The sequence below is a fragment of the Phacochoerus africanus genome, chromosome 1 (assembly GCF_016906955.1).
Source record: "Phacochoerus africanus isolate WHEZ1 chromosome 1, ROS_Pafr_v1, whole genome shotgun sequence".
In the NCBI taxonomy this organism is placed as follows: domain Eukaryota; kingdom Metazoa; phylum Chordata; class Mammalia; order Artiodactyla; family Suidae; genus Phacochoerus; species Phacochoerus africanus.
The window spans coordinates 208288424-208315103 of NC_062544.1; the positions used below are offsets into that span (position 1 = coordinate 208288424).

Consider the following 26680-nt stretch of genomic DNA (forward strand, 5'->3'; position numbering starts at 1 on the left):
CAGATCGTCTGCTACAATCCTATTTCCTAGAAGGGCAAACTGAGGCACAGAGCGAGGCAGCGGCTGGGACTGGTCTCACAGCTAGTTACTGCTGTGACCAAGACTTGAACCCTCTGTCCAGAGCCCCATCTTTGCTTTGTAGGCATTGAAGGAACGCAGTTGCGGGACGGCTGAGCGTCGCAGCACCCCTCTCCCAGCTCTTTAAGGGATTTACCCTGGTGTACCCACGCCTTGGTTTCTTCAGAGTGCTGCTATGAATGGCGAGGATTGAAGGGGGCAGTGTGCCCCAGCGTGCCCACTCGGTATCATGTCGCTTCCAGCCTAGACCAGTGATAGCCTGGGTAAAGGCTGTTTGCAGCTTTGCTGCTTCCCTTGACCTGTTTTCTAAGGCCCGCTAAGGGTGTTCATCAGACCCCTGGAGGAGTCGTTACCGTGGAGAGGTGAGGGACGCCCGGGCGCCCGTCACCTCTTTTGGTACAGTGATCTCTCCAGCCCTGGAGGAAACAGGGCAGGTGGTCCTATGGGAGGTAGATGCTTTTCTTGTACGAATAGCTGACCTCACGGAGCCAGAGCCCCTCTCACTTCTAATTCCTGGGAGGGAACATGGAAGCCTAGTTAAAGAAAAAAATCACAAACTTCTGCCGTTTCCTTTAAGAGCCTGTCCCTAGCCTGTCTTGCCTCCACCCCCTGGTTGTGAAATTGTGAAATAGAGCTCTGCTCCACTGATCTCAGGTTAGCTACCAGCTGAGAAGGAGGATTTACCTGACTTTGACTCCAGCTCTGCTGTGTTTTAGCTATGTGAACTTGAGCAAGTTATCCTTATCCAATCTTTCTGATACTCAGTTTTATTTTGTTTTGTTTTGTTTTCGCAGCCGTAAAATGGAGATTATAATGGTCACATCGAGTCCTTGGGGCACTTGGGAGGATGAAATAGGATCATTCAAATACAATGGCTAGCACAGTGGCTGGCCTGGCACCTGGTCAGCTGGACATTGATGGTAGCACTTGTAAATATTGTTACATAGTAACCCTGGAGACAGTAGGTTTTTAGAAAGCTGATTTTTCAGGTAGAGTGACTTTTCTTTTTCCTTTTTTTCTTTCTTTTTCTATTAACCTGAATGTCATGGTGTTTTCTTCTTTGGAGTTTGAATGGCTCTTTTATAGTGTTTTCTGAATGCCCTCTACATATGACTTTGATCCTGGATGCTTGAATTGGAATGTAAAATGTTTCTCAGTAATGCCAATTCCCTGCTAGTTTTTAGGCCAAGCCTCAGGTCTATGAAACTTTGATCTCAGGCATCCTTTATTGGCAAAGAGGGTCTTGAATTTGATGAGAGGTAGGGAGACAAGAGAAAAAGTTGGAAGTTCCATCGATGTTACAGACTATTCTAAACCTTTTATTCCTGCTGTCTCAGGTCAGAGAAGCAGCTTTATAGTTTTCATCTAGCATAGGAAAACAACAAGATTCCCATGTATTTCTTTTGGATTATACAGTGATGCTGCTAAATTCAGTCCCTTCTGAACACAAAATTACCTTATTGAAACACAAACATCCACATGTGCCCACAGTCATCCTCCTTTATTCTTGGTATTTTTGGTATTTTAAAATGAAGTAGAATTCCTTATATGATTCCCACCTGACTCATAGCAATTGATTTTATTCCTGATTGACTTCATACAATTACTTATTGTTATCTCCTAGTTATTCTGTAAGTCTCTGAACTGAGCATCCAGTATTTATAGTTGTCTGCCTGCTTCACAGTCCATCACATATGCCTGTATTATTGATGTATGCAGAGCAGGGGTGTGATACATCTTGAGGAAAGGAAAGGGTTCGGTGGTACTCTCTAAGGGACCTCCGCCACCAAGCTTTGCAGAGGGTGGGATCACCTGCTTCCATCAGCCTTTTCCGTGTGCATGCATTGTGATGAGCTGGCCAGGATACATCTGAACGAGTGCCTGGAGAGACTGGAGACTTGCGGGGGAAAAAGAAAATGTTCAAATAAGGTCAGAACAAGGGAATGGGAGATTGAAAGCTAATTCCTTTTTGTTCTGATTCTTTAAAGAAAGGATACTCAGCTATACCTTTCCTCCTTATTGAGATTATTTATTACCAAAACCATATATGTGTATACATAGGTATAAAACTTTTAAATTTCCAGTGTATTCCATATATATTATCTTCCTTACTACTTGCAATAGCCTTGAAAGAAGGACATGGTGGACATATTAATAGTGGAACGATAATATAATAATATGATAAAGTGTGAAAAAACTGGCTTCGTGGTCAAGTTCAAATTCCAGCTCTAATTCCTATGTAGCTGAGTGATACTAAGCAATTTATTTCACCATTTAGAGCTTCTGTTTCATCCAATTCTAAAGTGAAAAAAAATGCCTGCACCAAGGTTTCATGTGAGAATTAAATTAAATGGATGGATGTAAAGTCCAGGGAGTGAGTAGGTACTCATGAAATTATCTCTCTTCTTAGTTGATCTCAATTTATTGAGAAGAAAATTGAGTAAGAGTCAGAGAAATGAGTGGGTTGCCAAAGGTCACGTGTAGTAAGTTGCAGGCTTGGAAATACAGTTCACATCTTTTGACTTCCAGTTAAGGGCTTTTCCCGTCTCTCTCCAATGAGATCTTTAACAGTCTACATCAGTTGTTATGTTGACCTTATTTATTTGGTGATCCTTTCTGTCCTGAAGAAGATTTTTCCTTGCTAAGAAAACTATGCTCTCTAGAGTTTAGTGGCGCCAAGTCTCAAGAGAGGAAGTCTCAAAGTGATGATCTCTAAGGTATCCTTCGTACTCATGTGTTTGATGTAATGCACCTTGAATTCCTAGGAGGAAGGGGACTATGAAGACGTAAAGTTCAGAATTATGTCCTGTTTTTCTTCCTGTTCCGAGTGGTTTCTCCTTTCTGCCACCCTTGTGCTAATATGCAGGATGTTAAGAAGATTGAGAAACAAAGGCCCTGAGTGACCATAGGATTTTTCTCTTCTTTTTCCAATTCTGAGGGTAAGGAGTGGAATCTACTGAACAGTATGCAGAGGCCACATTTGCAGAAAGACCACCGCTGGCTGGTGATGTTGATCACTGGTCTGGAGTTTCAGTCCTCCTTGTGGAAACTGATGGCTTCAGGCTTCTGTAGGGAAAAATGAACAGATCTGTTTCTGGCCTAGGCAATGGGGCCATTTATCTGTTGAGACTCCCTACAGGCCATCAGGTTTCTGTGCTTTGCAGCAAGCAGACAGGCTTGCAAAATGCGGTTTGGGGAGAAGCTGTTGTGTTCCTTGCTTTTGGCATTTGGAAGCATATGTTTGCTTTTGCCAAAAGGTAGGCAGTCAGCATCATCTTACCTGGCAGAGTTAGAGAACCAGAATGTAGCTGGAGAAAATCAGAGGAAGAAGCGGCAGAGAAAAATAGAGGTTATCTCCAACACACACACACAGTTTCATTGGTTGCTCAACTTTGTCAGGCTTTTGCTGGTGACACAGATGTAGGGTCTGGTGAGTCACTATTGCTTGGCCTGTAAATATTAAAGAGAGCCCCCTACTGTGCTCTTTGCTCATTTTGGAAATTGTTCCGTGGGAGAAAGAAAAACCCCAAAGGACAGAAAGGTTACAGAATATTCAGTACCTGATATTTGGGGGATTAAATCAGGTTAGCTACTCATTTGCTTTTCCTTTTTCTTTTTTTTCCTTCTTGGAAGTGGAATGCATGGTTTATACCAACAGGCTGTTAGAAGACCTCCCTCTGGCCTGTGCGCTGACCAGCTCTGGCAGTGCGGCAGTGGCAGTGGCAGAGTGCAGTCTTAGAATCTGGAGGGTACCTGAGGCAAGTTATTATTCTGAGAGGAGCCTCAGTCTCCTCGGCTGGGAAATAGGAATGCAGACTCTGACCTAGAAGCTTGAGTCTGTCTCAGCCCCTGAATCATAGGAGGTGGTCAATAAACAGGAATTGTTTCTTCTGCCATCAGCTCTTAAGACGTATTAGTTTGTTCAGTTGTAAAAAATCAAAAGTTAATAGCCATCCTTTACTGAACTCCATCATGGCTTGCACTGCATACTTTACCTATATCACTCATTCAGTCCTTGCAGTCATCCTGTACATTGTTAGAGGCAACCGAGACTCAGGTTAAAGAGCAGGACCTTGTCACATAGCAGAAAGCAAGCACTGATGCTGAGTCGCAGCTCAGCCTTTCATTGTAGAGCTAAGAAAGACCTGAAATTGTGCAGCCTCTGGACTAGAACTGAGGACCTGAACTGGGACCCATGACTCACCCATCCCCCCTGTCTTTCTGATCCTGGTATTAACTTGCCTGTGACTGGGAAGTCTCTTTACCTTTGGGCCTGAAGTGTGAAGGAGCTGGTCCAGTTGATCTCCAAGGTTATTCTGCTACACAACAGTGTTATTTTTCTTTGATTCCTTTCCTTCCTTCCTTCCTTCCTTCCTTCCTTCCTTCCTTCCTTCCTTCCTTCCCTCCCTCCCTCCTTCCCTCCCTCTCTCTCTCTCTTTCTCTCTCTCTCTTTCTTTCCCTTTTTCTTTCTTTCTTTCTTTCTTTCTTTCTTTCTTTCTTTCTTTCTTTTTCTCTTTCTTTTCTTTCTTTCTTTCTTCTTTCTTTCTTTCTCTTTTTCTTTCTTTCTTTCTTCTTTTCTTTCTCTCTCTTTCTTTCTTTCTTTCTTTCTTTCTTCTCTCTCTCTCTCTCTCTCTCTCTCTTTCTTTCTTTCTTTTCCCCTTTTTATAGCTGCTTCTTTGTCCTAGGGAATTTACCCAGCCAGGGGTTGAATCTGAGCTGCAGCTGAGGCCTACGCCACAGCCACAGCCACACAGGATCCAAGCTGCATCTGTGACCTATGCCTCAGTTTGGGGCAACACGGGATCTTTAACCCACTGAATGAGGCCAGGGAATTGAACCCGCATCCACATGGGCACTATGTTGGATTCCTTAACCTACTAAGTCATACTGGGAATGCCTCTTTGATTCCTTTAAATTCTGAAATTCTATCAACACACCTACCTCTCCATAAAAGTCAAAGCTGAAAAGGAAAAGGGGACTAAAGAGAAAATATCCTGATTGTTTTATACCAAGAAATCTATTTTCTGGTTAAACAGAGGAGGGCAAGATAAATCAGCATTCATTGATGTATGTACTTCTGTCATTTCTTAGGCATAAAAATGGCTCTCATGTATATTATTATCTGCCTTTTACAGAGGAGAATTGAGGGTCTGAGAGACTCAAAGAATTGCCCACAGTTATCCAATTAATGAGAATTAGTATGATGTGTGCCTAAGCCTAAACAAAGCTGTTTGGTCTAGTGTCCCATGTTGACTAGACACTATACCATAAGACTTGAGGACTTGTACAATTAGATTCATAAAAGTCCTCTCCCGGTGTCCTCATTGCCACACTACCTCATTGCTACCTTCTTTTCCCCCTTTCGTTCCCAAACCTGCTGCTCAAAACCTTGCTTGATCCTTCCCAGTCTTTGAGGCCCCTTTAAATGCTTATAATATCTTCTTTTAATCTCTACTGTGATTTTTTAAAAATTACTTTTTCTTGGGAGTTCCTTTGTGGCTTAGCAGTAATAAACTTGACTAGTATTCTTGAGGATGCAGGTTCGATCCCTGGCCTCGCTCAGTGGGTTGAGTAGCTGGAGTTGCTGTGAGATGTGCTGTAGGTCTCTGAAACAGCTTGGATCCCATGTTGCTGTGACTGTGGCATAGGTCCACAGCTGCAGCTCTGATTGGACCTCTATCCTGGCCACACATGCAGCCGTAAAAAACAAAAAAGAATTAAAAAATAAAAAATTCCTTTTTTTTTAAAAAAACGGTTGGCTAATAATTTGTCCCTTTGTGTTCTTGTCCAAGTCCCTGATTAGCACCCAAACAGCTGAGGGTGTGGGTTATCCTGCCCATGCCTAGCACAGTGCCTATACTTAAAGGGTACAGGTTAAATAGATGATGGATTCATGCTGTGTCAGGTATGCACAGTATTGACTTTCTAGTTTTTTCAAACTTCATTATATCATTAATTATTTCAAAGGCTGTCTCTAGACTAATAAGGTAACTTCAATTTTTTTCTTAATTTTGTGGCCACAAAATCAGACAAATGATAAGGAGTTACAGACTAATAAGGTTGAACATCACGGCTCAATAATGGAAAAGAAGACCCCCCCCCCTTAAAAATACAGGGCATTCTGCAGCAAACACAGTGAAGGATGACACTGAAGTTCATGCTTGCATATATTGACAGCAAGGCCAGTGTCAAGTGTCATAAATAAATTACCTGAAAGGAGGTAGGACGTTTCCAGGGAAGTGGGCAGCTGCGATGAGCTTCAATCTCGATTTTAAAAAGCAGTGAAGAATTTATACCAGTCCAGCTATTATTTGATATAACTGGACATAAGGACAGGTGACCTTTTATGTCTAGTTTATATGGAGGAGATGCCTGTGGTTTCTTCCTGTCTGGCACATAAGTCCTTATGATTGCACTGGCTTCTTCTCTTCCCAATCAGTGCTAAAGGCAACGGAAAAGGGATTCAGTCATTTTATAAACTCTTGTATCTGAAAATGTTCATTTCATAGATAACACAGTTCCTTAAGCCAGCTTTGGGTTGCTGCTATGGTGCCCTAAAATTGTGGTTGTGTCCCAACTGTGGGCTTTAGCATCAGACCAGCTTTCTGGGATTTGGCATTGGACCAGCTATTTGGTCTGTCTCTGCTTTATTCTCATCATCTGTCAAGGGGCTAATAAAACCCATTTCATCAGGCTTTGGGTAGGTGTCAGTCAGATGCCAAAACATTTGTAAAGAGCCTGGCACATGGGGATTTTAACCTTCCTTATGATTAACAACTACAGTGATACTCATTTGCATGCCCAGATCAATATTGGATTAGAAAGTAGAAGATCTAGGTTCAAATGAATAGCTTTTGGTTTTCATAGAAAAAAATTTTTTTTGTCTTTTGTCTTTTTTTTCAGGGCCACACCCACAGCATATGGAGGTGCCAAGGCTAGGGGCCTATGCCATAGCCACAGCAATGCCAGATCCGAGCCATGTCTGTGACCTACAACTATAGCTCATGGCAATGCTGGACCCTTAACCCACTGAGTGAGGCCAGGGATCGAACCCACAACCTCATGGTTCCTAGTCGGATTCGTTTCCTCTGTGCCACAATGGGAACTCTGGTTTTCATAGAATTTTAGGCTCTCAGAGTGCTTGTTATTATATACACATATGCACACAGTTTTTGTTTGTTTGCTTGTTTTTCTTACAGTAACCTAAGGTAATCAAAGTAAATGTGCTCAACAACATTTTACATCTAGAGTCTGGGAGATTACATATTTGCTAAGGCCACATAGCCAGCAAAGAGCTGGGTCTTGGACCCTAGCTTTCTAACTCCAAGTTTATGCTTTTTCTCCTCAGTCCTTCAAAGAGGTGGGTCTTGGACCCTAGCTTTCTAACTCCAAGTTTATGCTTTTTCTCCTCAGCAGTCCTGGTACCGGTTAGTTGCTTTTCCTTATCCCAGTCCTTTTTCTCAATTCTAGAAGGAAGAATGTGAACAGGGTGCTCTCTAAGGCATGGGGTTCTATGAATCTGTACCTATGGAGTCATAGCTTAGGAAGGCTTGGAGTAGACCCACACTCTTGGTTCCACAGAGGCATCCACAGGTCATGGCACATGGAGTATCATACAACCCAGATACCCGGCAGCCTCTTTGGCCTCAATGAGAATCGCAAGTGAGGACTGTACCAGGAGACAGATTCATGAAGTCACCTCCTATGTCCTTAAGGATGAGAGTCTGCCATGTTCCCATGACCTGCAAACTGTTTTCTCTCTCTGGATTCAGGTTTGGGCATGGGAGGAGTAAATAGATAGCTGGATTAGGCACACTGACATTTATTTTTTGGGAAATGAAAAGAGTGTGTGTGTGTGTGTGTGTGTGTGTGTGTGTGTGTGTATCAAGCTCTGTATCACCATTAATCACCATAATCTTTGACAAAGAAATAAAGGAATCAAATATTTGGCTTTAATTAGGATTTTAGCATTATGAGTACATATTTCTACTTTTCTTTTGAGCTAACTGAGTGCCTGTGGAAGAAGTTTAGCTCTCACTGAAATAGACAGAGAAGTTGTATCAACTTATAGAAATGATGGACACGAGCATCATAAGATACCCTAAACAGCACTTTTCTGGAAGCTTAGACTTTAGTTTTCCCATTACAGTGTGAGACAGTGGCAGGGTTGAGGGTTGAATGGATAAAGTGTGTAGTGAAAAGAGGGCTGGCTTTGGAGTCAGAGCTGGGTTTGAATCCTAGATACTGCTTGTTAACCTGTCTAGACTTAAGTTTCCTTGTCTGTGAACCAGTAATAGGCATGCTCTTGTTATCTCCTGGTTAGATAGACACCTATATCTATATATTTCCTTAAAATAGGATTAAATATATTAAGTCCCTGGCACTCAATACCTGGCCCCTAAAAGGCGCGCAGTTATTCATTTCTCCATCTTCATTCAGCACTGCTGTTGACTCCGAAGCCTCCGTTTTTGGATGAAACTCAGATGGGAAGGGGGTGTATATCAAATAGATGCTTCAGCCGGTCTGAGAAAACCTTTCCCAGTTTGGCAAAGGGTGAAGATGGTAAGGGATAGGAAGGGAAGGTGATATTTGCCTTAAAACAGCTGGAAAGCTTTCAAGTGGAGGAGGAATTAGACTGGTGATTAATTGTATAGTATGGGCCATCTACATCTAAATCATATGGATAGTTTGCAGCAGCAACCCCGCCGAGTAATTATGCTGCGAGCCACACAGGGAAGTCGGATAGTTTGTTAAAGGAGCAGATTCCCAGGGCCTTTGTACTGAAGTCTGGAAATCACTAGATTAGAATTTTCTAGATTGAGAAGCAATATATTGTAGGGGTTTGAAGTTTTTTCAACATAGGTTCAAATTCTGACTCTGCGTAACACACGGCAAGTTATTTAACTTCGCTGTCTACAGTGTTCTGACAATTTTCTACTATACAACAAAGTGACCCAGTCACATATATATATATATACATATATATGTATATATATATATACACACACATACACATACACATTCTTTTTCTCACATTATCCTACGTCATCTTCCATCACCAGTGACTAGATATAGGTCTCTGTGTTATACAGCAAGATCTCATTGCTTATCCACTCCAAATGCAGTAGTTTGCGTCTCTCAACCCCAAGCTCCCAGTGACTGTATATTTAGAATATTGGAATATAAATTGGTATGTATGTATGTATATGTCTGGTGTATATACATATATTTAGAAGTTATCCAAAATTGCCTTGGGAAGTAGAGGTGTTGAGGTGATTCCTTGCTGTTAGCATTACTATAAGAACAGTTTGGGAGGTTCCCATTGTAGCTCAGGGGTAAAAAAACCTGACTAGTACCCTTGAGGACTTGGGTTCAATTCCTGGCCTCGCTCAGTGGGTTAAGGATCTGGCATTGCCCTGAGCTGCGCTATAGGTTAAAGACACAGCTTGGATCCCTTCTTGCTGTGGCTGTGGCCTAGGCCGACAGCTGAGGCTTGGATTTGACCCCTAGCCTGGGAACTTCCATATGCTGCAGGTGCGGGCCTAAAAAGCAAAAGCAAAAAAAAAAAAATGGTTTGGGAGAAACTTGTATATAAAATGTGTATGTATGAGTAAACAGACAACAGACAAGTAAACAGAAGAAATGCAAGTGATTTCAGGATAAGAAATAAGGGTCTGGGATTAAAATAAGGACAACAATCTTGGAGGGCTCTGGAGGAGGGGCAGTTTTAAATAAATAATCAGGCATGATACCTCTGGGAAGGTGAGTTTTGAGCTAAGAAAAGAGCCTGAGAAGGAGCCGGAATCCATCTGGCCATGGTTGAAGAGGCAGGGGCCAGGTGAGAAGGAGAGAAGGGCTGAGAATTAGGATCTAACATAAGCAGGCGCTAGATCAGACTGACCTTACGAGCCAGGGTAAGGAGTTTGGATTTTATGCAAAAGGCAGCACGGAGTCACTGAAAGGAATAGAGGAGGAGGTAAGCACGTTTGACAGACTTGGAACCTCAGCTAGAGAGTAAGGAAAATGGGAGAATTTATTTATAAGATGAAGAGAGAAACTGCTCTGACCTCATGTAGGCTCCTACAAACAAATGAGAAGACAACTTAGTTTCACTGAAGGGTCATTGAAGGGTCATTCACAGCTCTTCTTTGCCATTGGAATATCCACCAGAGCCAAAAAAAAAAAAAAAAAAGGCAGGTTAAATAGGCAAAATCAGATTCTTTTTATTTTTCTCAAATGATAGTCATTATTTTTTCCAAATACTCTTAAGTAACGGATGGAAATGTATGAACTGTTGCTCATTTCAATGCAGATGGAAATTTTACAGTTCTGTGTAGCTGTTTTATGTAATCAGTCCCCAAAACACTGGACCTAGAGCTATTTCCTTACGAGAACGTAGGTAACAGTTTCTGAAATCTGCCGTTATGAAGAGTGAGCATGTGAAAGGCAAATTTAACTCCATATAAGATCAATTTCTTCTTTCTGACTCTAAAAGTCTAAACGGCACCGAATTCTCCTCTCAAGAAGTACAATTCCTTTACGAGGTCTTTACTGACTCACACATATGTAGTCTCATACATGCCTCCTGGTAATAATATAAGCTTTTCAAATGTTAGCTTGTAAAAAATCTCAGAATAAGTTTTTGAAGCAGGTACTGATATACTCATCACTACTTTATAGAAGAGAAAACTGAAGCCAAAGTCACAGAGTTAGTCAGCAGAAGAGTCAGACTTTGAACTTGGGCAAGTTTACCACACCATACTGCCCTTTGATTATAAGAAGTGACCCTGAATATTTTATTTATCTCCACTTGTCCACTTCCATAGGGTGCCTCCTATGGAAGAATAGTTCAATAAATGTATTGAATCAGTGAATGAATGTGTGACTGATTCTTTCAAACTGGGATATGTCATTAGTGTACGGTGGTAAAAATTGTGGGCTTTAGGCTCAGACAACCTGGACAGGGTGATGCTACTTACTATCTCTGGGACATTGTAAAATTACTTCTTCTCTCTAAACCTGTGTCATCGTTTGTGTTGTTGGCATAAGGATATAGAAATGATTTAGGATTAAATATGTTTATAGAGTGCTTAGCAGAGTGCCTGCAACATAATTAGTGCTCAGTCCATTTGAGCTGTTTTTATTATTTTTTTGAATTAAAATAACCTCTCCAAACATGCCTACACTTAGGTACTCATGCAGTTTTTCAGTTATGCTAGTGTTATTAATTTTCTTTAAAAATCAAAGCCAGAGTTCCCGTCGTGGCTCAGTATCCATGAGGACGAAACTAACTAGTATCCATGAGGACACAGGTTTGATCCCTGGCCTCACTCAGTGGGTTAAAGATCCGGCTTCCTGTGAGCTGTGGTGTAGGTCGCAGATGTGGCTTAGATCCTATTTGCTATGGCTGTGGCCTAGGCTGGTGGCTACAGCTCCGATTTGACCCCTAGCCTGGGAACGTCCATGTGCTATGGGTGCGGCCCTGAAAAGACAAAAGACCAAAAAAAAGAAAAAAAAAAAGAAAATCAAAGCCAAAGATCCAACCATATAATCAGTGATGTTAATTTTGTTCCAGAACCTATTTGGCACTTGGCCTTCTGTAGGTGGAAAGGCCGGTCCTAGGGAACGAGACAGGGGGGAGGTGCTGTAGGACTGCCCTGTTTCTCTCCTCTGAACATCTGACATACCTTCAGGCAATACTCCTAACTCTGCCCAACCTTCTCCCCAGCCAAACCTGGCTCGCTGAAACATTATTTTATATTCTAATGATGGCCCCAGAGCATTCTGGGTAACAAAGGAAAAAACAGCTGAAGACTCAGATTTTGCCCCAGATAACACTTCATGAGGCTGATTTACAGATCTTACCGGAAGTTTTAAGAACTCTTGCGAATCATAATTACCAATATTGACCCCAATGCTTCTTGTGTGCCAGGAGCTGTGCTGAGTGCTTTATTTTCGTTATCGCATTCAATCCCATTTCATACTTAATGTGAATTTTAACTTCTAGTTGTAAACCAAGGGACAAATGAGAAAGTGCCACAGTTGCCTCCTTGCATGTACTAGAGGCTCAGATGATAAAAACAGATATTTCTTATGTGAGTTTTGCCGCATTTTCTTCCAAAGCAAACTGTGTAGGGTCGTAACACCTTTAGAGTCTTCAGGGACCTTCCCTGCAGTGAAGAGGTGTTTGGCAGAGAAACGAGGCAAAGATTGTGTGGGGAAGGCAAGAAGCTTCATTCTATTTGACAGTTTATTTTGCCCTGGAAGAAACTAGTAACAATGAACTCAGTCCTATTTTGTCAGTTACACTTACTGCTTCTTTGTAAGAAACCAATATGGTGCTGATTTACAATGACATTTCTTTTTTCTGTGTGGGATATTTGAAAGGTTTAATTTTTATTCTCCCCCATCTCTCAAGTTTGATGATTTCCTTGGAGGAAAGGCACACACACATGCTCATGAGCATGCACACACACAGACACACACACACGTGTGTGTGCAAGAGAACAATGCCTGAATCATGGTTACACTTGCTGTATATTTGCTGAGTAGATGCACGACAGAATACCAATAAACAACTTTTTTTTTTTTCTGAGAATGAGAGCTGCTAAGGGATTTTTTTTCTTAAATGTTGAGATTTCAATATGTAACTGTCTTTTAAAATTTTTGTTGTAAAAATAATTTCAGAAGGAGATTATTCCAGAGTATGTAGCATTACTTAATCTTGGTGATTCAGGACAGGTTATTGGAGTGGACTGTAATTCCTCTAGAATTTATTAAGGTGAGATCATTTATCCATATACTCAATGGCCCCAGACTGGTATACTTTTAAATTTGTGTAATCTGATTTTTGTAAATTTTCTGTCTGCTTTCTCTTTCATTGTCTGTTATTACTTCTTGCTTTCATCCTATCTTGCTCTAGCAGGTTTCTCTTTATTTGACATAAAATTAGCTGATTCTGCTTTACTAGAGAGGAGGGAGCCAGTTAACGAGTTTTATTAGACCCATGTATAAGGTAAGGATAAACAAATAACAGCATTGGTTCAGATTGGAGAGGGGCTTCTTGAAAGGAAGAGGATGAAAAGGCATGGGGTTATAGACATAGTCTCCATGTAAGTGAGGCTACGCCATACACAGTAGCATTGGGTCTCCATTACCTGTGTTATTAAAGGTGGCCTGAATAATTCATTTACTTTTCTGGACACTAAGCATTTTCTTGAGAGCCTTCTGTTGTTATGACACTGGTGAGATTTGGAAATTGAAATGCAGTCACACAAACACAGCCCCTGAAGAATAAGAGTCTATAGATCATTAGGAAAGGTGCATAATGGGTTGAAATACAACTTGTATACTAGATGGATTAGTCTAGGAATATAGAACAAAACTTCTAAAAAGGAAGATAGGTGGTAAAATGTTTTGGTGTTTCAAAGGAAGAGATGAGTGTATCAGTCAGGAAGGGGTTTATGAGGAAGTGATGTTTGAAGTGAATCTGGAAGTGATGGACAGGTAGGTTTTGGACCCAGAGAGATTGGTGGGAAGGAGGAGTATATGAGTTAGAGTCCGACCAGGGGAGCAGCAATGAAATGGATGGATGATATAGAATATGGAATTTATCACAGGAATTATTGGTCTTACCATTGTAGGAGAAGCTGGACAGCTAAAGCCTAAAAGAGGACAGTTGAGAGATCAAAAAAAGTCACTCAAGACCCTAAAAAGGAGCTGGTGAAGAAGTCTGTTGCCTCTGCCTGTGGTGGGCAGGCATAGAGGAAGAAATGTAGAGCATGAAGTGGAAGAGAGCAACCTGGACCCCATGGGGACAAACTCTAACCCTTAACTATCTCAGTGTATCTAACTATACCATGTTGGTGGCCTACAGAAGGAGCTGGTGCTCTTAGTCATGGAGCTTCATACCTACCTGGCCATGGTGAAGTTGGAGGAGGGGATCTGGCAGGTGCCAAAGTAGCAGTGGTCCTGGCTGATGCCCCCTTCCTGGGAGGTGAGTCAGCAGGTCGGCAGTAATGTGCATGAGATGCCCTGGTACCCAGGTGCCTAGACAGACCCTTCCAAAGCAATTGCTACAGCTTCACTTCTCCCACCAAGTCTCATGCAAATTTCCCTGTGACCAGTCCTAACTAGGAGCGAGAGAGGGGGACTGTGAAAAACATAATTCCAGTTGAATGAAATTGACCCAGTGAAAAGCCACAAGCGATACTACAGATAATGAAAACAAAACGAAGGAGTGAGGTGGGCACCTTGTTTGAGGAGACCCCAGTTTGATCAGGAGATGGTTTATGAGCACTGGATCATTGAAGATCAGACTTGAAAAAGGTGAGCAGAGGAGTTCCTGATGTGGCTCAGTGGGTTAGGGACCTGAAGCCGTCTCCTTGAGGGTGCAGGTTTGATCCCTGGCCTCGCTCAGTATGTTAAGGATCTGGTGCTGGTGCAAGCTGCAGCATAAGTCACAGAGGCGGCTTGGATCTAATGTTGCCGTGACTGTGGCATAGGCCTCAGGTACGGAACTGTAGCCCTAGGAACTTTCATATAACACAGGTGTGGCCATTAAAAAAATAAAAATAAAAAAGTGAGCAGAGGCTTAGTTTGAAGACCTTATATACCCTGTTGAGAAATTTCTGTTTAATCCTGTAAGGCAGGGAGAAGCAGTGAATATTCTTCAGCAAGGGTGGAGTATTATCAGACCTGTGTTTTAGACAGGTCTGGCAGTGGGTGTCAGGTCATGGGAGCTTAGAAGGGGAATAGGTGGGGCAATTAATGAGCATTTCATTATAATAAGCCAAGCAAGAAAATTTGCATTCCCAGAGAACTCCTCTGTTCTAACTGAGGAGCATTAACTCAGAATCATCATAGGAGGGGTTTTTCAGGAATTAAAAAGAATATGTTTATGTACATTGCAAGGCAAGATGATTTGACCTATGGCTAATATTATCAACTATAACATTTTAATGGCTTATCTGTGTAAGTGTTCTTTAAATATACCCCGAAGCGTCTGCCTTTGGTATGTGAAGAACAAGAGAAAGTATACATGTGGGGACAATGGGAACAGTGACTGAAATGAAATTGGCTTAGGCAACCAGCATCATTTGGAGAGGAAGAGCCTATAAAATAAATTTTACTTATTTTGCTTAGGAAAATAATGCTTTTTGGTTTTACTGAGTGTCCCCATATGTCCGGCCAGCGCCTAACAATTTGCAGATTACTTACATGTCCATTATCTCATTTGATTTGACAACAACTCTGCAAGGTCAATTTGGTCTGAATTAGCATCAGTGAGGAAATGGAAGCACAGAGGTTGTGATAACCACCCAGTGACCACTTAGCCCTTGATGATTCAAGAGCCCTCATTGTGGCTCCATGGACTCAATGGCCACCTTTCTATCGCTCATCCCTTTATTTCACACTATGCACTACCGCCTCATAATCTTTTGGGGACACATCTCTGGTTCTGCCGCATCCTTGTTCTAAATCTGTCTGTGGCTTTTGGATTTCATGACCTTTAAGGTCTGTTTCCACCAGAGAGCAGACTCCTTGTAACCCAGGTGTTACAGTTCCAGCTGTCTGATTCCTCACTCTCTTGCAGGATTTTTATTGCCTTCTGTCAAAGCACAGAGCATCAAACACAGGGTAAAGAGGAAAGCCTTCTCTATGAGAGCATACCTGAGCAGGTACCTTGGCATGCCCAAGAGAGCCACACATCTCTGAATTAAGCCATTCCAAGCACATACTCTTGAATGTTTAAAAATCCTATTGTCTGGCTATCCACTTGTCAAAACACAGCAGAACTCATTCACTCATCTTGACTCGTTTAAAATACACACTTACACCCAGTGCTGCATTGCTGAGATTTCAACACTGGACAGGGACTGAATACAAAATGTAAAACCTCCATTCAAGGCACACCTGCCATGTTTTGTCCTGCTAGAGGGGTCCCTATGGCACAGCAAGTTAGGCAACAACTTCAGGTCCTGTACTTTGGGCCATCTAGGATTGTTGCGGTTACTCATGTAGAGACATGCCTTAGAGGAGTAGGAGGAGGTGCACAGAAATCAAGCTTTCTAGCTGTCATTAGAGGGAGTACTTGTATAAAGTAGATTCCCTGTGCTATGGACTAGGTCCTTGTTACAAAATCGATACAAAATAATTGATTTTGTACATAGTAGTGTGTATATGCCAATCGCATTCTCCCAATTTATCCCTCTCCCCAGTGTTTCCCCTTTGGTAACCAAAAGTTTGGTTTGAAAATCTTTGACTCTGATGGCCTAGATGGGAAAAGAATGTGAAAAAGAATGGATATATGTGTGTGTGTATATACATAGAATGTATAGATATAGATATAGATATATAGATATATAGCTGAATGTATATATATATATACACATAGATACATAGCTGATTCACTTTGCTGTACTCCTGAAGCTAACACAACATTTTTAAGTCAACTATACTCCATTAAAAATTTTTTTAAAAGCTGTATGTTTGTAGCAACAAATAAACAAACAGAAATAACAGGAGTACTTGTAATCCTTTTCTGAGAATACTGGATCCAAAAAGACTAATCCATTGGCTTTGTAAATGGCCAGAAAAGGAGGTTCCTGATATAGAGTCAGCCAAACCTTTCTGTACCTGGCCTTCCAAGTTCCAGTACAGTGTAGTTTCTATGCTGCTTATATTATATGCTGCTTCTCCTGCTTTGGTTCTCCCACGTGATAACTGCCCTCATTTTCCTCCATCAAACTTTCTGCTTCCTAAATTTGCTCTAGTATGTAGGTGAAAATTCGGGAGAATTGAAGGCTAGACTTCTAGTAATCATAAAAAAAAATAATAGCTAAGAGACTGAAGTGCTTACTATGTACTAGGAGACTTCTACATTTATCTCACATGATCCATATACCTACTTCCATGAGATGTTTTGCTGACCCCATCCATGAATAAGGAGACTGAGACTCAGCATGGTTAGGAAGCCTGCACAGCTACGGAGGATTTGAGTCCAAGTCTGTGGGCCCCCAAAGCCCATGCTGAAACCTTGCACTTTGCTTCCCTGGGCTGCTGTGCGCCCTCTATCCCAGGGCCCCATCCAATTTGCTTGCAGACACTTTGCATCTTGCAAAGGATGTTTAGTTACTACATCAATCTGTCCAACAGTTCCCTAGAAACCCAGCTTGGGTAAGCTGGCCCCTGGCCATTGGAGTGACTGGCCTCCTATTGCTTCCCATTCTCCTTTTTCAATTTCCTTTTAAGCCCAGACACCATAGGAGATGCCGTGATCTGTCGATGGCAATCCTTCCTATGTTAATGACATTTTCATTTCCTCAATATGTTTTTCCTCCCTTTGAGGTTTGGAGAAGCCAGTAGAGGAACAAACACTTCCCAAAAGTCCTAGCTTTTCTCATTCTTAAAAATGAGCTTCATGGAGGCATGGAAATGATGCTTTCAAATACTGGAACAAACTAGGTTCAGTGTCCAAAGGTGTCCATAGAAGACAGAGGTATATTCCTGACATGGCTTCAGAGACCTCAAGCAGCACAAGTAGGCAGATATTGCAGGGGATCAGAGTCCTGCTGGATGTGGTGGGGGTACTTATTATAGTTTGGGTGATAGGAAACCTACACTGGTAATGAGATAGGAAACCTACACTGGTAATGATTTCACCATCACTAGAGATATTTAAATATCCCTCCCACATCCACTTGGCAAGGATGTTACAGGGAGATTTGAATATCAGAAAAAAGAGGTTTGAATCAAAATGACATTTGAGGGCCTTTCCGGCCTTGAGATTCTGTCTTGAATTCACTTAGAAACTTTATATTGGGAATAAAGGTTTGCCCTTGTTATAATTAACGCCAACTAGGGATATCGCCTCCCCTTCCCCCCACTGTGCTTCCCCTGTGTGAACAACTACTCGATTTAAGAAGGGGACTCAGGATGAGGAAGGATGTGGTTTCTTCCCCCTTGGCAGCGCTCCGTGTCAGAATGGAAGACTTGTGTCTGGGCCTGGCACGGATCCTCTTACCAGCACTGTCGTGTCTGTGACCAGAGCACGTGGGAGGTGCACATCCGTGTGGAAGAACCTCCCCCTGGCTGCCAGCTCTGGATTTTTGTCTCTTCATTTAACAAATGCAGTCTTGCCCAGGGCAGACCTCTTGGAGGAATGAAGACACACCCTGAAACAAGCCCCAGTCAGACCAGACAAGCATCCACTGCGAAATATTCCCTCTGCAGCTGGCAGCATATGAGAAAGTATCTTTGAAAGCAGTTTCTTGCCATTTCAAGGGAGAGCCCCTTGCAGGCCATGATGTCAGGAGTGCCAAGTTCCCCCCAATCCCTCGCCACCCCCCACCTTTTTCTTTCCTATTTTTTTTTTAGTTTAATTGGCTTTCTACTAATCTGAAAGCCGTGCTGCTCAGCAATGACAGTCCTTTGATTTCATGTCAGAATTGAGATAATCCCTCTGTTCTTGAAGAAAGGAGTGTTAGAATGACGGAAAATGCCCAACACTTGATTAACAGCTTTGATTTGAAAGAATAAAAATGAGTTACCACCAAAGTTTGGGATTAGAAGATGCAAACTGGTAATATAAAATGGATAAACAACAAAGTCCTACTGTATAGCACAGGGAATTATATTCAATATCCTGTAATAAGCCATAACAGAAAAGAATATGTATATATATCCTTTGATATACAGCATAACACAACATTGTAAATCAACTATATTTCAATATAATAAATAAATAAATAAATAATTTAAGGAAAAAAAAAAGGGTTACCCAAATTAACAACTAATAGCAAGTCATTCAGATCAGTACCGCATATAAGAATAGCATTTTCAATTAAATACAGTGGTCTTTCCCCTCAGGATTTATGAAGACTTTACCAAACTCCTATCCAGTTAAGCTTTTTTTTTTTTTTAATGAAATGCTATAGCTTTGCTGAAATCTATCACATTTGGATATCTCAAACTGTGAAGCTGTAATCTTTTACAGCGACACTTTGGGAACTCACAGCTCTCTGGTCAGGTCAGCCCCACCGTCCTTAGGAAATAAACATGTTAAAAACTTTATAGCTGCAAGAATTCCTTTAGGGATCTGGTCCAACACTGCCTGGAGGTAGTTTGGCTAAGATGTTGCACCCACACTATACATCTTTGCAAAGTCTTGTGAAGAGAACAGCAGCTTTGGCTCCTCTGACGACTGGCTCATTGCCCCCGGGCCCAAGTAGATGTCTTCCTTTGAGACAGGACCATTGCCTGTTTAAACATGACTCTTTCCTGGGATATAAATGGTGCGTTATTTTTAGGGGACAGTGTATTCCTTACTAGCTTTTCAGAGTTGGAAGGCAGCATGACTTTACCCAGAGAAAGGCTTGAATTGGGAATCAAAAGCCATATTTTCACAAGAGAGCTGTTGACCTCAAAAAAGTCACTTCTCCTTCCTGGGCTCTTGCTTCCTGAACAGTACATCCTAAATAACATTATTTGATTTCCAAGGCCCTTTCTGATTTTCTAGAGGTTATGTTGATAAGAAGGTAGAGAAAGAGGGGAGAGAATTAACAGAACAATCAAGTGGAGGATAAGGATAGAGGAAATTACATCATCTATTTTACACCCCTGGCATATGGAGGTTCCCAGGCTAGGGGTGGAATCAGAGCTGTAGCTGCCGGCCTACGCCACAGCCACAGCAACACCACATCTAAACTGCGTCTGCGACTTACACCACAACTCAAGGCAATTCCAGATCCAGATCCTCTGCAAGACCAGGGATCAAACCTGTGTCCTCCTGGATACTAGTCAGATTTGTTTCTGCTGAGCCATGACGGGAACTCTACCTCCTCTATTTTAAACAAAGCCTTTGTTGCAACATACTTTGTTGCAGATACATGAAACTTTATCTGCATTGTATAATACAGGATATTCGGGTTTCCCCTATGCGTCTCATTTCTCTTTGCTAAGACCTGACTAGAAACATGAATCATAGCCAGGAGGAAGCTTAGAAATCATGAAGTTTAATTCACTCATTTTACATGTAATAACCCCAAGGCCCTTACCCAGAGTTACGCAGTCTTGAACTCAGGTCTCCTGCCTTTGTGAGCAATTGTTTTCAAATGCATTGCCTATTCAGTTTACTTAGCAATGATGAGTCTTTATGGAAAGACTCACTTATATGTGGAACAAATACATGGCACAAATGAACCTATTTACAAAACAGGAACAGACTCACAGACATAGAGAACAGACTTGTGGTTGCCAAGGGGGAGGGGGGAACGGAATGTACGGAAAGTTTGGGGTCAGTAGATACAAACTATTACATTTGGACTGAATAAGCAATGAGGTTATACTATATATCCAATCTCTTGGGATAGAACATGATGGAAGATAATATGAGAAAAAAAATATATGTATGTAGAACTGGGTCACTTTGCTGTACAGCAGAAATTGGCACAACATTGTAAATCAACTATAATTTAAAAAACAAAATAAAATCAGTTCTTCTATTTTAAATAAAAATAATAAAAAAAAGAATCAGTCCAGGTTCTCAAAGTTGATTACTTCCAAACAATAGTTTGGTGACTAGAAGAAGATGCTAACAAGTAGATTTGATGTACGCGTATAACTTATTTTCCCCTCGATAAATATTTTGGACACTTGTGCAGCTCTCTTTCTGGCCAACATAGAACACCTTTCCTTTTCTTAGGTTTAGATGTTTTTTCTCCAAAGAAAAACTATGCCTTAAAACTCAGTCTCCTTTCCCTACCAGGACCCCTGACCTTGACAGTTCTGATTACTGTATGTCTTAAGGTAAAACCTCAGCTCTCTGAAAGACAGTTCTTTCTGGGGATGCAGAGCATTATGAAGAGTTAAGATTTATTTATTTTTTTCTTTTTTAGGGCAACACCTGTGGCGTATGGAGGTTCCCAGGCTAGGGGTCAAATCAGAGCTGTAGCCACCGGCCTACGCTAGAGCCACATCAACACCAGATCCAAGCCATATCTGTGACCTACACCACAGTTCACGGCAATGCTGGAGCCTTACCCCACTGAGCGAGGCCAGGGATTGAACCCACAACCTCATGGTTCCTAGTATGATTTGTTTTTGCTGCTCCACGATGGGAACTCCCGGAGTTAAGATTTCAATTCCTAATTACCAATTTTGTAGTCATGGGGTAGCCACAGACACAGGATAAGAGTCAACCTATCCTGGATTATAGATTATTTCCAGCAGCTAGCTGACCTTGGATCAATCCTTTAGCATCATGCTTTTGTTTTTCTGTGTTAAGTGAGGTCCTTGGCCCGAGGCCTTTGGCAGTTTTTCTGTGATCAAAGATCTTGTAACTGTTTTAATGGTATGTCTTTCTAAAGTGTATTCCATTCCACGCATTTGTTTTATAGTGAGTATCCTAAGAAGTTATGTCTTTAATAATTCAGAGCCATCATTTTGAGCATCAGTTATCTTTTACTGTGCATAAGGATGTCCCCAGGACCTACTGAAATATATGACTCCAACACCGTATGGCTTCAGACCTCCAACTCTGTTTTATTCTTTTTGCTTTTTAGTTTTCTTGCTCGCTTTTAATAGCTCAACTTTCCCATTACCATCAACATGCCTACTTATAAAAGACTTGCCTTCCATCCAAATCTGCTACCCTTCTGTGCTTGGCATAAAGACTCAATTGTTAAGATGAGGCTATGAGGGATGTATTATAAGCAAAGTTGATTAATTTTTTAAGTTGATACAGAACTCATTCTGGTTGCTTTTTAGAGGAATAATTTTGGGCTACTGAGTATTTACTTGACAGCTGACACTCTAGTAATTGAGTTACCCACAACTGAGGTATAACTATATGCCTCTGGTTCCGTGTTTTGCTTTTCTACTCTTTTAGATGTTATGTTTCTTAGCCACTAGAATCACTTGAGGTGTTTTCACTGTGGTCTTCTGGCTAGATGCTAGGGACCTTAGGGATTTTTAAAATTAATGCTAAAATCACCATAAGCCTAAGTGTGATATGAAAAGAACTAATTTTTTAAAAAATAATACATATGTCATCAATAGGAAAATGGTTATGTACACTATGGTATGGCTGAATAGTTGAATTATAGTTAGTCATTAAAAGGGATAAAGTATAATTTTAGGAACTGATTTGGAAAAATGGGAATGATGTATTGTTATTTGTAGACCTACATAATTTGATTCTTGTAAAAAAGAAAAAGAAAAAAATGGAAAATCTGAATCTGGGAGTTACATGTGATTATGTTGGCAGCGGAATTAATGAAGGCTGAAAAGAAAGGAGAAGGGGACCTAATGCTTTCACTCCCTACCTAATGTGGTTGTTTTAAAGGGGGATGAATATATGCAATTTCTCCCTCAACAGTATATTATGAAAATTTAAAAGCATATAGCACAGTTGAAAATATGTTACAGTAAACACCCATATAACCATCACCTGGATTCTACCATTAATATTATATAAAACCTGCTTTATCAACTTATCTATCCATTTATGTATTTATGGATGATATTTATATTATGGCATTTTCAGACTAATTTAAGGAGTTGACCTGGAAACTCTCTCTAAATGAGATTCATAGCCTATCCCAAAGAGCCATAATGCCATATTCCTAGATTTTACTGATTTGGACAGACACAGAAACAAATAACTGATAGAAGACTTTAATAAAATTTTATTATGGTTGATTTACATTGTTCTGTCAATTTCTGCTGTACAGCAAAGTGACCCAGTTACACATATACATACATTCTTTTTCTCATATTATCTTTTGTCATGTTCTGTCACAAGTGTTTGGATATAATTCCCTATGCTATACAGCAGGACCTCATTGCTTATCCATTCTAAATGTAACAATTTGTAGCTACTAACCCCAAACTCCCAGTCCATCCCATTCCCTCCTCCTCCCCCTTGGCAACCACAAGTCTGCTCTCCATGTCTGAGTCTGTTTCTGTTCTGTAGATAGGTTCATCTGTGCCATGTTTTAGATTACACATATAAGTGATATCATATAATATTTGTCTTTGTGATAGAGGATTTATCACTCTTACCTAGATGCCTTTTATCTTCTTTTTTATTAGTAATATTGTTGGCAGAGGAGGCAAGGAACTTCTTTTTACAGTTTGGCAACTCACTTGAATTTCCTGGGCATCCCATGAGTTCTCCTGCACTGACTCTGTGCCCTGCCTTTCCATGTAGGCAGCTGTGCAAACCCTATATGCTCTTAGAGCCTCATGTAGCTTCCTTTTCTAGTATATTACATTAAGAAATGTTTCTGGAAATTACCAGGCTTTGAGAAATAAATACAAATTATCTGTGATTTCACCGAGCCACTGCTTGATTTGAGGGTTCTTTTTTTTTTATTTTTTATTTTTTCCAGCTGTACAGCATGGGGATCAAGTTATTCTTACATGTATACATTTTTTCCTCCACCCTTTGTTCTGTTGCAATATGAATATCTAGACATAGTTCTCAATGCTACTCAGCAGGATCTCCTTGTAAATCTATTCTAAGTTGTATCTGATAACCCCAAGCTCCCCATCCCTCCCACTCCCTCCCTCTCCCGTCGGGCAGCCACAAGTCTATTCTCCAATTGATTTGAGGGTTCTTAATGCCAGACACTGTAAGAAGCTTGGGACAGACTAAATTTTGTTTTGATCCTAAAAAACCTCATTTGAAGTAAGGTTATGTAGCTGAGGATAAGCTATGATTTGCAGAAAGGCAGTTACATTAAAGAACAATAATGATTTAGTACCTTACTTATAAGTACAAAAATGTAGAATATGAATAACTTTAGACCAGACCCAATTCCTAGGACATATCATTCTGCATAATTGATTTTAACAGCTGGAATTTGCTTACTTTGTTGGTGATCAAATGTGTGCTCCCTCCTCCAAAAAAAAGGGGTCAGATCCATTTAAGATCTCCATCATATCTGCTGGCTTGTTGTCCTAGGCCCATTTCTCATAATTCCTTGTCTGTTCCCCTGTAGATTACACTCTGGCTTTACCAGATATCTTGTATTCCTCTAAATAACTCATGCATTATTTTTCTTTTAGAACTTTACTCATTTTCTCCTTTTTCATTCTTCCTCCTCTCTCCTTCCCTCCCTTCCTCTTCACTCCCCCACTGTCTTCTGTGTGACTTCTCTGGTCCCCACACCTACACAGATACACACATCTATTACTTCTGCATATCCACCGGTTTAAATGCAGCATCTTCTCAATGAAACCTCTCTAAACCCTAAGCGCTAAAAGGAATGACATCTAACTTCACATTCCCGTAGCCCTTCATTTTCACTTTATCCCTTAGGCTGTTGCTTTTCAATCTGTGATCTGTGGAGCAGCGACAACAGCAACTTCTGAAAGATATTATCTTGAGTCCTGTCCTCAACTTGCTGACTCAGAATGTCCCTTTTACCAAGATCTGCAGATCAGCTTTATGCATGTTACTATTTGAGAAACAGCGTCCTAGAACAGATATGTAGCTTTGCCTTTCATTTGATTGCTTTTGTGTCGTAGATTCTGATAGATTGTGTCTTGTGATCGGAGACCGTGTCTTCTTCCTCTTTCATCTGTGGGGTGTGGTACACGCACAGCTTTTCATGTGGTAGAGGCCCTTCAGTGTGTGCTGTTGAATGAAAGCTTGGGCTTTCAGTGAGGAGGGTGTGTGACAGAGATATGTGAGTGCAGGTTACTTTCAAGATGCCTGCCAGGGAGCTGTCTTTCAAACAGTCTCATTCCTGTCATTGTCATGGTTGGGTTTTACAGCCCCTGGTCCGAAGGGGCTTACCCCATTATCAAGTCTGTTTCCTCTTCTCACTTGGAGAAGTGCCACCGTGATGTGCAGTATTAGAGCTTTCAGAAGCTCATGTGAATTTGCTGTCCAAGGGATTACATTTAAGACACAGAGAAACGCTCTGTATCTGTATTTTGTATCTGTACAACTGACATAACTGTATTTGTTTCAGGAACTGGATCACAGATCAGAGTAAGGTCCAGAACCATATTTCTAATGTATCTGATCTTAGGAAAATAATATCGTTTTAGTTGATTATATTTGCTTTTTGAAAATTAGAAACAAGAGAAACTTCATAATTTCAAAAGAGTATCTTCTATCTTCTGTTCTAGATTCTCTTCAGATTCTTTTCCCCATCATCTCCATCTTTCCAGCTTTTCTTAGACGTATTATTTTTCTTATTGTCGGTCACTTCTGTCTTCTCGTCACAACATTATTTGTTTTGTAGTTTTGTCATTCACTCCCCTCATTATTCCCACGATCAAATCTCCTGAATTGTACAACTCTGATGATGTCTCTGATCCTTCACAATAATATTAAGTGTAATTAATAAAATTACAATAAATATAAATGACTAAATAAATACATAAAATAAAATCAGTCAATCAAATAAAAATAATAAACATGCAAATAACAAAATAAGTAAATATAAAAATAAATACAAATAAGATAACTAACTATAAATAGGAGTTCTTGTTGTGGCTTAGTGGGTTAAAGACCCAACGTTATCTCTGTGAGGATGTGGGTTCAATCCCTGGCTGCATTCAGTGGGTTAAGGATCCTCATTACCATAAGCTGAAGCATAGGTTGCAGATGTGGCTCAGATTCAGTGTTGTCATGGCTGTGACATAGACTGGCAGCTGCAGCTCTCATATGACCCCTGGCCCAGGAACTTCCATAGGCTGCAGGTTTGGCTGTTTAAAAAAAAAGTTAAGTGTAAATAAGATAAACATGAATAACATGACTATAAATAAAATAAATAACATAGAAATAAAAGAAATGAATAACCAATCTGAAGATTTTTTGACCTAAGTAAGAAGCAGCCCAGTGGAGACTTGCTTTTTTTCCCTTCTTATTAAAAAACACATCTTGGAGGATTCTCTGGATTTGGTCTAGTGGTTAAGATTTAGCACTTTCACCACTGCAGCCTGGAGTCAATCCCTGTTCTGGGAACTAAGATCCCACTTCTAGCCTCTGTACACAGTGGCCAAACAAACAAGCAAAACAAACAAAACAAACAAGCAAAAAACTACATCTTGACTATGTCATGCCTATTAAATCCATTTCTTTCTTAGATTATTAAGATAAAATTCTTGAATACTTCTTTCTACTTACAGTCATTAGTTTATTTAGGGGATATTTTCTAGGTCTGGGTTATCCATGTGGCATTGTATTGAATGCAAAGATGAATTATACAAGACTAAATAAAATTTACTTTTCCTTCAAGTCTTCAAAGTGACTACAATAAATAGAATAGATGAGAAGTGTTTAGGGATAACCATCCTACGGTGTAGAAGAGGATAAATTCTAATGTTTAAAAAATTTGTCGTAAAATTTTTGTTTAGAGAAATCCAGGAGGCATTGGATATGCAGAAATGGTAGGAAGTTTATTAGTCCATTGAGGGACTAGTTTCTATGAATTAAGATTACTGTTATTCATATTCATATTCTCACCCTCTCTCTCTCTTGCTCTTTTCTTTACACCTCACTGTCTCCTTTCAACCTTCGCTCACCTTCTCTCTCCTTCTCAAGGTGTCTTTTTACCTTTCTTCCCTTTTGTCTTTACATTTT

At 40.6% G+C, this 26680-nt stretch overlaps 1 protein-coding gene across 3 annotated transcripts in view; it reads left to right on the forward strand.

The window, feature by feature from the left end:
- IL1RAP (interleukin 1 receptor accessory protein) overlaps nucleotides 1-26680 on the forward strand; it is a 136212-nt gene that overhangs the window by 203 nt on the left and 109329 nt on the right. The gene's annotated exons all lie outside the window — the stretch shown is intronic.